The following is a 17756-nucleotide window of genomic DNA, read 5'->3' on the forward strand; positions in this document are numbered from 1 at the left end:
GGAGATAAAGAGTTGATACCAACAGAGACCAACAGTCCTTGAGACTTTTACTGAGGCTTTGTCCAACACCCTGTTGGAGGGATGGTTGGGGTGATGGAGGCAGCGGCGCCGCGCTGCTCTCCCCTTGGGCATCCTCCAGGGCTCGGGGACGAGCATCTCCTCACGAATTTCCCCTGGGCTGGTGTTCACCTTGCCCTGGCCTCCCTCCTGGGGCTGGGCCCATGCCCACAGCCTGCCCGTGTGCCCTGCAGGTGCGCGGGGACGGCGCTCACCTCGCTGCCAGCCGCGGCGTGAGCGCGCGGCCTTTGCCATTAAGCGCCTTCCGTCTCCTTTTCTTTTGTTAAAACCAAATGGAACAATGTAATTAGCTTGTTACAATTAAAGTGACTCGACTGGATAAATTGTAATCACCCAGACTGAAGTTAGGCATCCCTGCAGGTCCCGGCCAGAGCAGCTGAGCTGCCTCATTTGCATAATTAAAATATACAAATGATAATGGATTTTGTACTCAATTTCCAGCGGCTGTAAATTCGAGAAACTATGAAATTAGAATAACTGAGATGGAACCCGCCTTGAGGTAATGAGGATGACAAGTTTTGACAGTAGGGGTGTTTATAACACTAGTTTCTCGCTGCAAAATAAATAAGTACAAAAAAGATTAGACAGTGATATTACTTAATAGTTCCATGGACAGTGGGGAAAGGAGATAGACTGGTGATTACCTCTGCAAATTTACTCTGCCTTTTTGACAAGCTCACTCCTAACCTTAGGGGACACCTTTCTCCTGATTATGAGAAATTGAGAATGAATTAAATGCATAAAAAGGGTTGTCACGGATAGACAAACTAAAGGAAAAGAAATGAAATTAGTCTTGCCATTTTAGCTTGCCGCAGAAGGAGGGGGGAGAGGGAAGGGGAAAAGGCTGGGAGAGGTTTCAGTGCTCCTGCAAGGAGGAAATGAAGAGACTGAGTGATCCAAAACCAAGGTGGATTTCACAAGAAATGGAAAGTCCTTGGGACCCCAGGTGAAAAATAGGAGAAAAAATTTTAAAAAGAGGAAGATAATTTCTTGTTCAGGGAAGCTACAGGTTCAGTCTGTGGTTTTCTATGAATGGCTTTATTTTTTTTCTAATTTCTCAGCAAATATTTTCTGCCCCCATTTTTAAGTTTCTAGATTTCCTGAGAACCCCTCAGAGCTGGAAATGTGGGCTGAGCCAGGAATGGGCAGGTTGCCTGGCATCTCTGACTTCTCTTTAACCACACATCCAAATAGCAGCAGATTTATGAATATACACACAGAAAATAATCTTGTCCAAAATTATTCTGCAAAACCAAGTGAAAATAAAATATGGTTTCTGCTCTCCTCAACTTCTCCACTTAATCCAAAAGAATTGATTAACAATTGAATGTGGTTGATAATGCTTTTTTTGCAACTTTTCTCTCTTTCAGTAGGACATTCAACAGCATAAAGAGAACTGAACCTATTAGGAGAAGTGTTGAGCAGAAGATATCCCTAGAAGGGTGTGAAAGTGGAGAGCAGAGGGTTGGAGCCAGGACTGATTCTGGTGAGCAGGATTTACCTGCTCCCAGCTTCTGTGAACTGACCCTGGCATATCCTGCTGATTTTGCTTTTTATTCACTCCTTTTTTTGTTCTTATAGGAACAGCACTGGTCAGCTCAGATTGAGATTCCAGTCCTATAAATTGATCGATTTTCCAAGGGGTTAAAAAATGAGCATTTGTTTGCTCTGGAATGAGGAAATTGATTAGGGATTGGTTGAAGGAAAGCTGGCACAATGTTTTCCTTGCTCTATGGAGCAAGGATGGGACCACAGGTGTGTGGGAGCACTGAGGACCAAACCTGCCTTGCCAATGGGTTTGGAAAGGGCAGTGATAACTCCACCATCCATCTCCCTTCTCCAGGATCCCACAGATCCCATGCTTAAAAGCTTTTAATTCCTGTGCACTGCAATGAAGTGCTGATGATATCACTGACAGCCTGGAATAAAGATGGTGGAAGAAGATGGAGGAGGCGAGAGAAATGGGAAAGGAGGAGAAAGAGGGAGAAACCACAAAGGGAAAGGGAAGTAAGCAGGGAAGGCAAGAGGAACCCCAAAAGCAAAGAGTGCAGAGGTGCTGAGAGAGATGGGCTGGGGCTGGGGGGCTGCTGGGATCCAGGGGGTCCCATCCCCACGCACAAGGAGCAACAGAGCATCCCCTTTCTCACCCTGCCTGGAAACATTTTTAAAGCAACTGCATGTCTCCCTCTGCTTACCCACAACCACGGGTCAAAACAGTGCAGCCCTGAATTTATCTTTTGAATATCACCTGAATTAATCCGGCCATCCTCCAAAGGTTGCTGCTTGTTTCCAGGCCCACTGGGTACAGCTTCCTTTTGTCTCTTCCTTTTCTCCTCAGAGTGTTTCCACTTCAGGTAGAGCCGTCATTTACATTTTATAGTTTGCTTTACAGCATCTTGTTATTGCGTTATCTGTTAAAGAATGTATTTTTAATGTGTTTTATAGCATGGTTTATAAATAAGTTATTAAAGAATGTACCTGCAGCTAGCGATCACTTAATAAATATTAATAAAGCAATTCCAGATGAGGCCATCATTAAGAGTGTTGCAGAACACCCTTGCTAGCTACCTAGAAAGAGTTTCTATGCTGGTTACCAAAAAGTTCATGAGAGTTAAGAGGCAGAAATGGGAAGGAACAGGCTGCCCAGAGAAGCTGTGGCTGCCCCATCCACAGAAGTGTTCCAGGACATGTTGGACAGGGCTTGGAGCAACCTGGGGTAGTGGAAGGTGACTTGGATCAAAATTATATTCTAGGTGCTTTTAAACCAAAACCACTCTGTAACTCCAGGATTCTATGAAGGACACAGTTTTGCAATGTCTTTCTGCCCCAGAACTCCAGACTGACATGGTTTTTTTTTTTGTGGGGGTTTACTGGGTTTTTGTTAGTTTTGGTTTGTTTGGGTTTTTTGTTTTTTTGGGGTTTTTTTGGTGGTTTTTTTTTTGTTTGTTTGTTTTTGTTTGTTTTTTTTTTTTTTTTGTGTAGTTTGGTATTGTGGTTTGGTTTTTTTTAATTAAATACCAATAGCAGGTATTGATGAAGTACTAATATCAGATATTAAGAAGGGGAAGGTAGAAAAAGAGAGAGGGACTCTGAATGTATAGTTGGATTTGTGACCATCAAAAGTGAGGAGCACAGAGGTGGCTTTGCAGGAGGTTATCTCACTTCATTGGCTTTTCCACTTCTGACTAAAATGCTATCTTAGAAACATAAGAAATAGTCAACCATATTTCTTTTTCCATATGACTGAATCAGTTTTTTTTGATAGCCAATAGACACAAAGTCCCACGGTAAATGTGGTCATTGCCTTCCATTTTGCAAATCTATTTTCTTTCTAGCTAGAGAAGACTTAACAGCATCCATGGGTGGGTGATCTGATGACAGACAAGGGCTTTTTGTGCGGGGAGTAAAGCACCTAAATCCAGGCAATTTACAAGATTATTTACTGTACAATAATGAATTTGGAATTTTATGGGCTCAGCTTGCACACAGCCAGCAGGATGGTGGGCAGCTGTTGGATCAGTCACAGCACCACTGGACATTGTGCAGTGGTTGCACAAAACTCAAATCTGTCCTTGGTGTCTGAGACCAGAGCAGAGAGGAGGGTGTTCTGCTCATGCAGGTGCTGATGGAGGAGACGCGGGGGAGGTTTGAGCTGATATCAGGGAAAATATCTTCAAAAAGGGTTGTCCAGCCCTGGCACAGCTGCTCATGGCAGTGGTGGGGACACAACCCCATCCCTGGAGGGGTTTAAAAGCTGTGCGGATGTGACACCTGGGGACACGGGTCAGTGGTGGCCCTGGCTGTGCTGGGGAATGGTTGAGCTTCAAGGTCTTTTCCAGCCTAAATGATTCCATGATTCTGGGAATCCAAAGAACTCTCTTCATAGTTCCCTATCCATGTTGCTGTCCTAGGCTGCCTTCTGGAGCAGCAAACCTCTGCCAATCACCTCTGCCAGACGCTGGTACCTGCCATGTCTTCTTTCCATGTGGTGCCACAGTTAATTATGACCATTGTGGATATATTTGTTCCTCCATTAACATCCACCTCCTTCTTAAAGCACCTGCAAGGTTCCTCCCACCCACATTTCCTTGCCCTACTCCATGGCCCTTATAGAGACCCACGTTTCCAGCAGATCAGAGATGCTCCCAAAGGGGAGAAAGTGCTTCATGAAGGAAGAGGCAGCAAAGCTGTCTTCCTCCTTCCACCTCCCCTTTTTTTGCCAGGTACCTTCCTCCCACAGCCCAGAAAGCAAAAGATGGGTTTGAAACTTCCCTCTTCTCCCTGCAGCTCCCATAATTGCCTTTGACACTGTTTATCATCTGTGATAATACAGCTGTGCCCTGCTACCTCCAGCTGCCCTAATTCGTGTTATCAGTCCGGCACCAGGGAGAGGGAGGTGAGAGGTACAGAGGAGAGGTGAAGCCATTACAGAGCTGACAGGGCAGTGAGAATGGAGGGTGGTGATGGACTAGCCATCACTTGACCTGAATGCAAACATACATCCTATTGGATTGACCTTTCCCTGAGAGTAATGGATCTCCTCGTGCATCATTTTTGCTACATTGCTGGCCATTCCAAGGAGATGGTTTCTGGTAATTAAGATAGATCCCTCGTATAATCCACCCACAGCGACAATCAATAGGCGCCTCCAGAGGGATATTTCCAGATTATTGCTATGTCAGCGCAACTTGTGGGAGCTCTGTGGATCTCTCAGTGAGAAGCGGGGCCAGGAAAGCAACTCAGGGGTGGTTTGTGGGGAGAAAAGCGTTGGCAGGAGCCCTGTAGGGTGTGTGCAGCTATGTATGGGTCAGTGTGATCCCTCTCTGTTTGGGATGACAAACACATGAGAGTTATAAACCCCAATACACCTGTCAGTGCAGAAACCCTTGCATGGCCACAATCCTGTTAGGACAGAAGAGCAGACTCAGAATGGAATGACTGCAGAAGGGTGCTGAGGTGGACACTGGTGGCATCCTGGCCTGTATCTGCCACAGTGAGGCCAGCAGGAGCAGGGAAGTTATTGTCCCTCTCTGCTGGCTGAGGCTGCACCTGGAACCCTGGTCTCAGTTTTGGACCCCTCAAAATAAGAAAGGCATTGAGGGGTTAGTCTGTGTTCAGGGAAGGGAATAGGGCTGGGGAAGGGTCTGGAGGATAAATCATTAAAGAGTGGATGACAGAACTTTCTGGCTCTGCACAACTCCCAGCCAAGGGAATTGGGCTCTGCTGCCACAGAACAGGGGCAGGAGGAGAAGGAACGGTCTCAGGCTGGGCCAGGGTTGGACATCAGAAGGGATTTCTTCATGGAAAGTGTTGTTAAACATTGGAATGGGCTGCCCATGGAGGTTTGGATTCTCCATCCCTGGAGGTGTCCAAGGAATGCATGGATGTGGCACTCACTGCTCTGGCCTGGGTGAAAAGGTGGGGATCATAGGTTGGATTCAGCCTTGGAGGTCTTTTCCAACCTTAAACTTCCTCTGATTGCATAAATCAAACTTGTTCTCTCACTCTTCTCACTGGAGAAGGTACTTTCTTGCCTATGCTTCCTCCTTTCTGTGTGCTGTTTTGAGTACCCATGAGTCAGGGAACAAAGCCCCCAGCACTATTCACAGGTACCAGGCCACAGGCACTTGCAAAGGTGGAACTGGGAAGAAAAATCTTTGTTTCCACTCACAAATTGAGCATTTTTGATGGAGGTGTCCTCCCAGGAGAGCACATCAGACAAAGATACAAGTGCCTCTTGCTTGCTCATCTCGATTCAGCCACTTCTCTAGTTGTTAGCCAAAGATAATACCACAGTGTCTTCAGATTCCAAATATGGATCTGGGAATGAAATCCCTGCATGCTGCAGCTGTAGAAAGCAAGAAGCTACCCAATTTGTGCTGTCCCCACCAATCTCTGCTGCCCCCACCCAATTTGTTCTGCCCCCTTTAGTGGTACAAAATCTCAGTGGAACAAGGAAATTCAAAATGTTGAGTGTGGTTCAATTCCCTGGTACTTGATCCAGCTAAGTGAGGACACTCCCTTGGATTTTATATCAACCATAATTTACTATTTATATATATTATAATTTCAGAAAAGACCTGGGAGCTATGGAGTCCCTGCATTGCATCCTTGAATCATCCATCAGTTCCTGATCTTCTTAAGAATGTCTCTTTGCCTCTTTTTAGCTCCTTTTGAGCAGGTCTGACTCTATATTCATACCCATGAGCCAAGAATAGAAATAATAATTCTAAAGAAACATTCTGAGATACCAAAATACCAGCAATGGTAATATATAAGCATATTTTGCGTGGAGTCTCACGCTGCGCATCACTTGCTGTGAGAAATGACAGTAAAATACATGTTTTTGAGTACTTGGATCTTCCCCAGTAATTTTTTGGGGGTTCAGTAGCCTATCTAATTGGTGAGACACATCAGCAGCATTGGTGTTTTGGAAACTCCAGAGTGAAGGTTGGCTTTGCAGCTCTTGGATTGTGTGGTAAAACCCCTGCTGATGACAAGAGGGCCTCAAATTTGTTCCCTTAGCCATGTTGATCTGAGAAATGCAGCCAAAACACGAGTTGGGATACGTGCTTTAAAAATGTCAAGGGGAAATTATTTCAAGCTCTGAATATATATGAAGTTAATAGCTTGCCTCTTCCCATTTCCCTTTTTAGCTGTTATTCTGGATTGCTGACCTGATTTTCCAGAAAGGGATATTTGGTGGGTCAGTGGTAGGGAGGGATGCAAATGATTCCCTAAAAGGTTCAGACACCATTTTTTGCCACCAGAGCCTGGTCCTCTTGCATAATCCTCTGAGGGCTTCTGGGCTGAGACGAAACCTCCAGAGTGTGACTTTTTTTCTTACTGAGCATTTCACATTTACCCAATGCACATTTTTCATTGGAGTCATCTTCTAATTTGTCTTTGTTCTGGAAACAACATCTTCAGGTGTTGTGGTAAAAGGGAAATGTAGGAAACTCCTCTTTCAAGGGAAAATCTCTTATGGAGGTCCCCAACCTTTGGATTACCTTCCAAACATTGAGACATAGAGATACTCTCTCATCCCCAGATTTTGTTGTTAATGTTTCCATGAATTTATGAAACATTTCTGATCTTTGTCCCTCCTAATGTTTTAAATCAGCTTTACATACCTTCCATGCCCAGTTTGATCTCCATGGCCTTTCATGCTGTGGGTTTTTTCATTGTCATTTTTTTCATTATAGCTTTCCATTTCATGTTAGCACATAAAGAAAAAGGCATTTTATTGGAATAGCTATGTCACAGCAAAGATTATTTTTTCTCCCTGTGGATGAAACCAGATTCTGTTTTTCATATGGCTCATGTTATAACAATCTCACTCTGGCTGTATGGCCAAAACCTATTTGTAGTATTTTGAGAGGAAATTCTTATTATTTAAATGCAGTTTCACCCGTGATACATTTTAGAGCTATAAAAGAACATTAACTAGTTCTTATTTTCTACGTTTCATGATACTAAGGGTTTATATGAATTGATAAAACTCTTAAAAAGTCGATTATATTTGTACCTCTCCACACTACTGTGTGCAAAACTTGTAAACAGTAATAAAAAGAGATCTGCCCAACACTCAACCAATGTAATACCTTTTTTAAAAAAGGTTTTTTTTTTTTGTGGTTTGACTGAAGAAAAAGAATCTGATGGATGATTTCTCTTAGGCCAAAATAGCACTGTCCCTTTGGGGATAGAGAGGCAAACATTACCCCAGCATAGGGGCATGACATTAAATGTAGAGAATCTTTAATTTCCATTTGGGTGAAGATATGCAGTACCAAAACACATCTACTTTTGGAGGAAGTAGGTGACTGAAGTTTTTATGGAGCAACTTAAGAGTTTTTAAGACTTCTAAATTTTTTAATTATTTCCCCCCCCTTGATAACTCCCTAAGAATCATAGATGGTTTAGGTTGGAAGGGATCTTAAAATCCCATCTCATTCCAACGCCCTGCCATGGGCAGGGACACCTTCCACTGTCCCAGGTTGCTCCCAGCCCCATCCAGCCTGGCCTTGGACATTCCTAGGAATGGTTCAGCCACAGCTGCTCTGGGCACCCTGTGCAGGGCCTGCCCACCCTCACATGGAACAATTCCTTCCCAATATCCCACCCAACCCTGCCTTCTGGCAGTGGGAAGCCATTTTCCTTTATCCTGTAATTCCAGGCCCTTGTCAATGTCCCCTCTATTTTTCTTGTCAGCTCCTTCAGGTCAGAGTTAGGTCATCTTGAACCTTCCTTTTTTCAGGCTGGAAAATCCCAATTCTCTCAGCCTTTCCTCACAAACAGGAGTGCTCCAGCTCTCTGGTCATTTTTATGTCCCTGTGAGAAACTGCTTCCAACTCACCTGGCTGCAGGATTAGTAGTTCCCCACTAATTCCTGGTTCATTGTTACAAACTCATTGGTCTGCCATCATAGGGTAACCAGACCATCACACCCACCATTAGGACGGGCTTTGGAATAATCCCCCAAATATTCTGAGTCATTTAATCTGATCTTGAAAATAATTCCTAGTAAATAGAAGACCATGAATGTCTTCAGATCTTGAGAAAAAATCCTTTAGTCTGTGTGTGCATGTGTGATTGTTGATTAATATCTTTCTGAGCTCCAGTGAAAGGGGCCATTATAAAAATGAGGTTGGCTAAGATGATTAAACATTATTTACAGAAAGGACATGGGTCTGATTAAATCACAGGGAGGGGAGTCTGTTTTATGGTGACAGAAAAAAAATCACCCAATAGAGGTGCTTTCTTCATTTCAGTAATTAGAGACTAAAGCAACTTGGACAGTCTGTCAGCTTCAATATGGTGGCATTAACTAGTAGATCATGTAAATAACAGCTGTGTGATTAGATCAAAAATTAAAGGCCCATAATTTTTCCTGTTACCTTGCAATTTACTGTTGAGGTCTGTTGAAATGGTCTCACCAAGCACACACCTCCAAGAATAATTATCTATAGAGCTGCATTTTTTAAAACTCCTTTAATAGTTTCCCCTCTAGAACCCAGTTAAGTGACCAAATTTTGGGTGAGTCTGGCTAGACAGCTCCACAAAGAGATCTTATGGTAGCAGAACTCAGCATCTGAGGTTCCTATTAGCTGCTTTTTTCAAAATCAGACCCTAAAAATTTCTGCTATAAATTTTTTGTTTTAACCTAGTCTTGGGTCCAAGTTTATTTTATTACTATGGGAAAGAGAGAAAGAGATTTCAGTGCTTTTCCAATAAACTCCTTGGCATGACAGAGGTATAAAATGCAGCCATCCCATCCTCATGTATCCTGCCCAAGGTTTGGGCTACGCTGGAATCATACTGAAATGAGTGAGACTGGAAATCCTTGTCAGGCACCTTACTGAGGGTAAGTATTAGCAAATTATGGGAACTACATAGGCAGGAGGAACCTTTGAATTACCAAGTGTTCATAGAACAGTAGAATGGCTTATGTTGGAAAGTATTTCTTAGATGTCATTTATTAAACATCTTCTTCATTTATTAAACATCTTCTTTTCCCAGGATAGCTTTTTCATGGAGGACACTTGACTCTTTCTGGATGCCTCAGAAATTCTGGATGCCTCAGAGCTAAACCATTGCTGGGGTATGGAGTCAAACAAGAAATCTGTTTCATCCTTGCACAGATTCTAAAAGCAGGTTGAAAATATTGGTCTCAAATAGGATCCATTTCTCCTGCCCAACCAGAGGGGCTGTGCCTGCCAGTGGGAAAGGAGCCCTCTGCATCTCCAGATGTACAGTCAGAGTATTGCCTGGTCAAGTTAATTTTAAGTTTTTTGAAAATTAACTTGATTCTGCCCATTGAATCTGCCCACTGAGTCTGTCCCACTGTGTTCTGTGATTGTGCCACCCTTCTCAGTCTTCTGCTCTGGACAGCCACAGCTTTTGTGTTTGTGCTTGAAGCCAGCACCAGCATCACCAGCCCAAGACTGATGCCTTCCAGAGGTGTGATCCAGACAGAAACCACCTTCCTGCAGTTAACACAGCCTGAGGTATTCAGGATACAGCTGCCTGAGCTTCCAGACAAAAAGCAACCAAGTGGCTGGGGTCTCTTTCTCTGGGAGGTCTGTTGGGATGGTGCCTCTGGCTCTTTCCAAAGGGACAAAAGGCTTTTCCAGTGGTTTTATATTTACAGTCGCCACACTAAAACTGTTGCCTGTTTGCACTTCATTTTGGGCATGTTCTTAATGTCTGTTTAATCAATACCTGAAGTGTTGCATTTGTCTGCATTGTGCTTCCAGAGCAAACATGGATGTTGGCAATGGGGAAATGCGAGGCAGGTGTGTGCCTCTGTGTCATCAGGGAGTTCATACCAGCTACTTTTTATCTTGCTTTTTTTCTCCCTTATGTGGCACATAGAGGAATTTTGAATAAGTTAATGAGGTTTAGTAGTCTCCTGTGATGCAGTGAGGTACTTTTTCAAACCCATAAAAAATGGAATGGGATTAAAACCCAGGCTTTAGCAATGCCATTCCTGGCAGTGGCACAACTTCCTTGCTTTCCAGGAGTCTTTTGTTATTTTTAATTTATTATGCATACTGTAGTTGCATCTAAAAGTGCCATTTAGAGACCGCTGCACAAAGTGCCATGCATGAATACATATCAAAACAACCGTGGTTTTTTGGCAAATAAACCTTAAACACTTTTTTTCCACTTGTAAATTTCATTGCTGTTTCCACCACACTTTCCGCTGGAGGTGGCACTGACCCAAAACCACTTTCTTCCTTCCCTTCCTTCCCTTCCCTCCCTTCCTTCCCTTCCTTCCCTTCCTTCCCTTCCTTCCTTCCTTCCTTCCTTCCTTCCTTCCTTCCTTCCTTCCTTCCTTCCTTCCTTCCTTCCTTCCTTCCTTCCTTCCTTCCTTCCTTCCTTCCTTCCTTCCTTCCTTCCTTCCTTCCTTCCTTCCTTCCTTCCCCTCCCCCTCCCTCCCTCCCTCCCTCCCTCTCTTTCTTCCTTTTCCTTTTCCTTTTCCTTTTCCTTTTCCTTTTCCTTTTCCTTTTCCTTTTCCTTTTCCTTTTCCTTTTCCCTTTTCCCTTTCCCTTTTCCCTTTCCCTTTCCCTTTCCCCTTCCCCTTTCCCCTTTCCCTTTCCCCTTTCCCTTTCCCTTTCCCTTTCCCTTTCCCTTTCCCTTTCCCTATCCCTTTCCCTTTCCCCTTTCCCTTTCCCCTTTCCCATTCCCTTTCCCTTTCCCCTCTAAATGTGAATTGCTTGTGTTATTCCTGGTGGGCATGGAGTGGCTGCTCCTTCCCTCTGTCTGGGAGCAGAGAGCCGCAGATGCTGCGGGGCCGGGGCAGCTCTGCTGTGCCAGGGGGCACACACAGCACCGGGTGCCCTGCAGGAACAGCTCATCCTGCAGGGATGGTCCTGCTGCCATCCCCGGGGAGGGGCCGGAGGTGACACCCATCTGTCCTGCCGCCCTGAGGCTGCTCCTGACAGAGGGAGCAGCATAGAGGAGCAGAGGAAGCATTTTGCTAATTCGTGCTGCCCTAGGTAAATCCCAGTACCAGGCCAGGATGGACTGGTACAGCAAGATGCCAAAAGGCAGAATTTGGGTGGAAAAAAGATGACAGACCTGGACAAAGGTATTCCGAATTTACACAGTGGTTGCATGCTAATGGTACTAGTTCTTCCTCCTATGTGCTTAGCTATTGGCTAGGACTCTGCCACTTTTGTTTTTCTCCTACTTGGCTCCCCAGTATAAACCCATGTGAGGACAACAAGCATGACAGCATGTGAAGAAGTCAAGAAAAGTACTCCCTCTATTCACATCGATGTCAACTTATCTCCACATGTCCAGGGCCCACGCAAGCATGTGAAAATTTGCTTTCTCATACTCTTGAATTCTTTTTCTTTGAAAAGTAAAAGCAAGGGAAAATTTTATATTCTATTGAGTGACAAACTTGCTTTGCTGCTGTAGCCTGACACAACCAGTGTTTCCAAAGCTCTGTAGTGAATGGCTTTGGTTGAATTTATTTCACTCTGTGCAAGTCGATATACATGTTTGGGTTTATTTCAAGTGAGAAGGTGAAGTCCATGGTGTTTTGAGCAGGGGTACACACTTCCCCAAACAGCAGAGCTCAACTACAGTGCTGTGTAACCCCTCCATTTCTCCATTAGCTCAATATCATAGAATTATGGAATCATTTAGGTTGGAGAAGACTTCCAGATTACCGAGTCCAACCATTCCTCCAGCACTGCCAAGGCCACCACTACCCCGTGTCCCCAAGTGCCACATCAGCATGGCTTTGAAATCCCTCTGGGGATGGGGACACCACCACTGCCCTTGGCAGCTGTGCCAGGGCTGGACAGCCCTTTCCATAGAGGAATTTTACCAATATTAAATCTAAACTGCAGGGCAGCCCCCAGCCACTCTGCCTTGGCCTGTAGACCCACCAGGGGCTGTTGTGAACATGCAAAGTGACTTAATTTCTTCTTTCAGTCAGGTCTGTCTCCAGCTCCCATGGGCTTGCTGTAGCTATTTACTTCACCCTAAAATTGCCACTTAATCTCCGTGCTGCTGTTTCCCCACTGGTGAGATGAGAGCAGGACCAATGATCTGTTAATGTTTCTAATGAAAGGGAGCAAAGCGCTGAGTGTAATTTTAATAAATGGCAGTGTGGAAGTTTTCCCTGCTCCACTGCTTTCTCTCGCAGATGATATAAACCACACAAACTATCTGCTCTCCTCCTAACACTCCGCTCACTCCAGTGGAGTTAATGTGATTTAATGCACTTACCATCCTGGCAGTTACAATTTAAGTGGCACGCTCTCGATTGCAAATGATAACCTTTAAATGGCATTTCCCCCGGTGTGAGGGTGGCTGCAGCTCCCTCGGCAGCCCCCATTCTCCTTTGGGGAGAGAGCCCAGACCCTGCCCCAGCTAAGCTGGGCCCTGTGGCTCTAACCAGCCCTACTGACAGAAGGTGCTCGTCCCACCAGACTCTGCTTTTCCTACCACGGACTCTCTGGGTTTGAATCCTGCGGCTGAACTTGCAGCCCAGGCTCTGGGAATGGGGCTGTTGCCCTTCAGTGCTGTCTGCCAGAGGATGTTTAGCTGTGTTAGCTGGCTCTGTGCTGTGCACATCGGGCTTTTCTCCTCCTGCTGCAGTTACAGTTGGCGCCATTAAGCTCTCGGTGTTCACTGCCTGGGGATGTGCAATTATTGTGGAGCCTTCTCCTAGTTACAGTAGGAGACACCGCGTTACTGCCGTCACTACCGGGTGACAAATGAGCTTTTAATGACACCTACTCTACCTGGAATTATCCGTAAACTACAATTAAGGAAGTAGATACTGAAGGAATTAAAGATCAGAGGAAAAATGACATGCTTTTACGGTGACTTACGGGGAGATCTGCAAATTCAAGGCTGTTGTCTGCGGAGCAGGTTGAGAGACGCAACAGAATGCAACAACTTTAAATGATCTCTTCTCCACCATCACTGCAGAATGCCAGTGCTGCTGCAGTGCTTATCAGCCTACACTTCTGCTGAAGTAAATCTGCAGGAGTCAGTCATTTCCAGAGCCAACTGACCTGTAGGTGCAGTGGATTTTGAAAGACTGCTGTGAATTTTGGTGGGTTGGTTAATTTGGAAGGTTCTCATTTCCAAGGAACCCTAAAAAGAAAAGTGGCCAGGCCGCAGGAGCAAGACCAAAATAGCAAATCAATTAGCAGGAGATCTAAAGTGGCTGGGGCAACCTGGGACTGGTTTCAGGGGCCCCAAAACTGGAAGTGTGGCCCTGGATCAGATATTTGTCCTTGTGGCTGTGGTGTCCACACAGAGGAGATCTGTGGCCTTCCTTCAGAAGCACATCCATGTAGAAAAGCTGTCCCAGTGTTTTGGAAAAGGATGAAAGAGCTAAAGAAGAGCAAATGAGAATAAAACTCATGGAATCATAGAACCATTTAAGTTGGGAGAGACTTACAAGATCATCAACTCCAACCATTGGACCATCAAGTCCAACTTTCAACATAAAGTATAAAAAATATAAAATTTACCAAGCCTGTCTTCAGACAAATCTGCTGGAATCACAGGGACTAAACAAACTCCCTAGGATTTCACCCGAAAAAAGCATCCAGCTGTGGATCCACTTTCAAAATTATTGACTGTCTTTGAGGCAGGTTTATCATGGGAATCACTCTGATAGCGAATCTCCAGAGCATGACCCAGGCAAAAGTTACCAAGTATTAAAAATAGAATTACACTAAGCAATGCCTTTTTGCTTAGTCATCTTTCCTTTTCTGTGGTATTTTATTATTGCTATTCCAATGTGCTGGTTATTGAGTATATGATTATTCTTTCAAATGAGTTTGGACAGCATCTATAGCTTTGCAGCAATTAAGAGGCCGCAGACTTTAGCAGCTCAGGAGAAATGGAATAGGTTTTAACAGCTTTATTTATCTTTAGCTTCTGCAGAGCTGTTTGTGCTTCCTCAATGGTGGGCAGTTTTGCATCAATAAAAGGATGCTGGAACTTATTTCTTGTAAATGCAAGTAGGTCATTATCAATGGCACGGGGAGCCTGCGCAGGGCTCGAGAGAGACGCTTTCTCTCTTAACTCTGTCATCAATTACAAGTCTGCCAATGAATCTTGGAAAATGTGAACAAAAGCATTTTATGACCTGCCTCAGTAAAAGTCTGGCAGGCTGCAATGCTTCCTCGCTGCCGCTAATTGTCTTCCTCACAGAGCCTGCTGCCAGCTTTAATGCCCAACGCCTCCTTTGGCCTGAGGGCAACGGAGTGAAGTCTGGCCAGGTAAGCCAGGTAAGTCAGGTAGCTGGTGCTGTTAAATTAACTCTTCTAGGTAATTTTTCAACCTTCTAAATAATTAAATTACCTCTCAGGCATCATTTTTGTTCCGTGCAGGACCAGGAGCTGGGCTTTGATGGTCCATGTGAGTCCCTTTCAACTCAGGGCTTTCTGTGAGTCTGCGATTCTTCATTTGCCTGTTTTGAATAGATCTCTGACACATAACCAATGTTACATGTGGAGAGCCCATAATGAGTGCTGATTACTGGCGCAGGTTTGGGAAGGGATGAGAGGCCAGCACTGGTGTCAGAGTCCCAGCTTGTTTTCCTCTTTTAAATGATGAGAAATAACAACTTTGGCGAAATCAGACAATTCATCATCTTCATCATCCTGCTGCTGTCAGAAGATTTTGTGCCTGCCTGTGACTTCTTTGCTTGAAAGATTGGTTGCAATCCAATGGACAACCAGAAAACAAAGTCTCCTTTTACTCTGAGGAACACATGTTACTGGTTGAAGCTCAAACATTGTGATTAACTCATCACTAAATTGTGAAACTGTATAGAAGGAATGGGAATTGGTCCACTAGCACCCAGCTTTGTTTCATTTGCTCCTTTCCCTGTCAGGTGATTAAAAATCTGATTTTGCTGGTAACCTCTGATCTATGATATTCTCAGCAGTGCACACGTAAGTTTGTTCCTGAGTCCTCACTCTGTTTATTTATGGCAGTTCCCACTGGAGCTGTCAAACAACTTCACTCCAGCAGCCCACAGGAATCAAAGCCACACTGAGCAGTGCTTGAGTTCAACCTTAAACACCATTGGAGGATTTCCTGGCACAGTTCTTTCTGTATTTTATTGAGTGAGTTTTTCAGCACCCTCAGGTGTTTTCTGACTGAGGACAGCATAGCAAAGAGATCAGAATAGCACTGAATACTGGAGGACAAGGAGCAAATATTTCCCTGAGTCCTGACTCGTTGTCTGATTCCTGACAAATACCTAAAAGTGCATGAAATGCAACAATTTCTTGCACAAAAAGAGGCACAGCTGATTCATGCTTTTTAATGCAAGCAGTGCTAAGAATCTTCTTCATCAGTGGCATCCTGAGGATTACAGCTCATGCCAAAACAGTGTCATTTCAACACTTGTGGTTCAATGGGCACTGGTAGAGCTGTGCATTAATGACAGATATTTAGATCATTACAGGTGCAAATGATGCTTAGGGATCTATTCAAAGTTTCATTTTCCTTTGCCTAGCTGATGTTTTTCAATTAACCTTTTGCCTTTTTTTTTTTTTAAAGGAATTCTTATTGCTCTCAAATTCTTACTGGCAAAATGTTCTTTTCCAGTGCAAACGCAAGGACACTTCATACATTGCATACATGTATTTCTCCACATAAATATTAATAAATTGGTAATATAAATCTATTTATATGAATTATTAAGAGTATAAAATCAACATTTTGAGAAAAACAAAATCTTTTGCTGGGCGCTTTTGTTTAGATTAAATACTCTCCTGTGTTGCAAGGATGGAGATGGGGAGCTGAAGTTCAGCACGAAGTTGTTAAGCCCGTCTGGCAAGATGCAAACCCAAATTTCTCACCTGATTGCTCCTTACTGCCTACAGGGTAAATGTTCCAAATGATGCACAGGAGGTGCATGGACAAAACCCATTAATAAATAATTGGTTTTGTACCCATGCCTCCTGCACACTTTTTTTGAAAATTCCCTTCTCTTTCTTGCCTGCAAGTGTCATTCATGGCAATCTATAGAAAATAAGACTGAAGAGTAAATGCAGGGTAAGAAGCAGTGCTTAAAGGAAGAGCTCTCAGCTGTATTCCCCTCCATCTGAGGTTACGAAGGCAGACAGAATATTTCCTCACTCTGAAGGACATTTTTATTGCATGCATATTCCACATCACGTAGCATTTTCCTTATCATCGCACAGTAACAATCCCTAGAAAGAGGAATATGGCCCTCAGGCCTCATAATATCATCCTTTATTAGGAATAAGAACAAAGAATGCAATTAAAACACAAATATTTCGCATCCCAGAGGTCTGGATGCTGTTTGGCAGCTCCCAGGTGGCTCCATCCTTGAAGAAGCGTTTCGGATGCGGATGCGCGCGAGGGGAAGCACCGCCGGGATGGGAATGGGAATGTGGCTAAAGAGGCACGGAAATGCTGCTGGGGAAAAAAGGGAGGAAACCTTTTTAGGGCATATGCTCTAGATGGTTAGGAGATCTCCTGAAGGCAGTGCCAGAAGCCCCAGGTGTTGGGGACTTTTAGGTTTTGTGTCGATCAGGGCAGGCAGGGGAGAGATTAACTTGAAGGTCACAGCCTGTCCCTGTGTCTTTCTGCTCTTTGTGCTGTAACCTTGCTGGAGAAGAGAGTCTGGATAGACATTCACTGTCCTGGACTGTGATTTTACAGCACTGAATAACTCCCTTTTGATTCAAAAACCTCTTCTGGTGTAGCATAATTACAATCATTTACTATGAGCTTTGGTTAAAAAAAAAAAGAATTCTGAATTTCATAACAAAAAAAAAAAAAAAAAAAACCCCAAGCTCCAGATCTTCTGAGTGGTGCTTGGCCATAAATGAAAGGACAAAAAGCACCAATAAATACTTGGTTTTTGCAACTCCCAGAAATCAGTAATACCACTGTTTAAAATCTTATTGATAAATCACATTACCTGTCAATGTTACATGTATTACTTTATTAAAAATTCATCCATATTGTCTGACTTCTCTCCCACACAAGCTGGGGTTCAATCCCAGGTAAACTGCAGTTTTTTCACTTAGATCTCTTTAAAGTGTTGGTTAAAAATGCTCCAGTGACCAAAGAAATCAGGTGCGTATCTGGATGTTCCTATCCCAACAGATCCCCCAATAATTTTTTAAATTTTTTCCACACTAGAGGAAGAC

The sequence above is a fragment of the Melozone crissalis genome, unplaced genomic scaffold (assembly GCF_028551555.1).
Source record: "Melozone crissalis strain CALT ecotype California unplaced genomic scaffold, PUWL_Pcris_2 ptg000036l_1, whole genome shotgun sequence".
NCBI classification, from domain to species: Eukaryota; Metazoa; Chordata; class Aves; order Passeriformes; family Passerellidae; genus Melozone; species Melozone crissalis.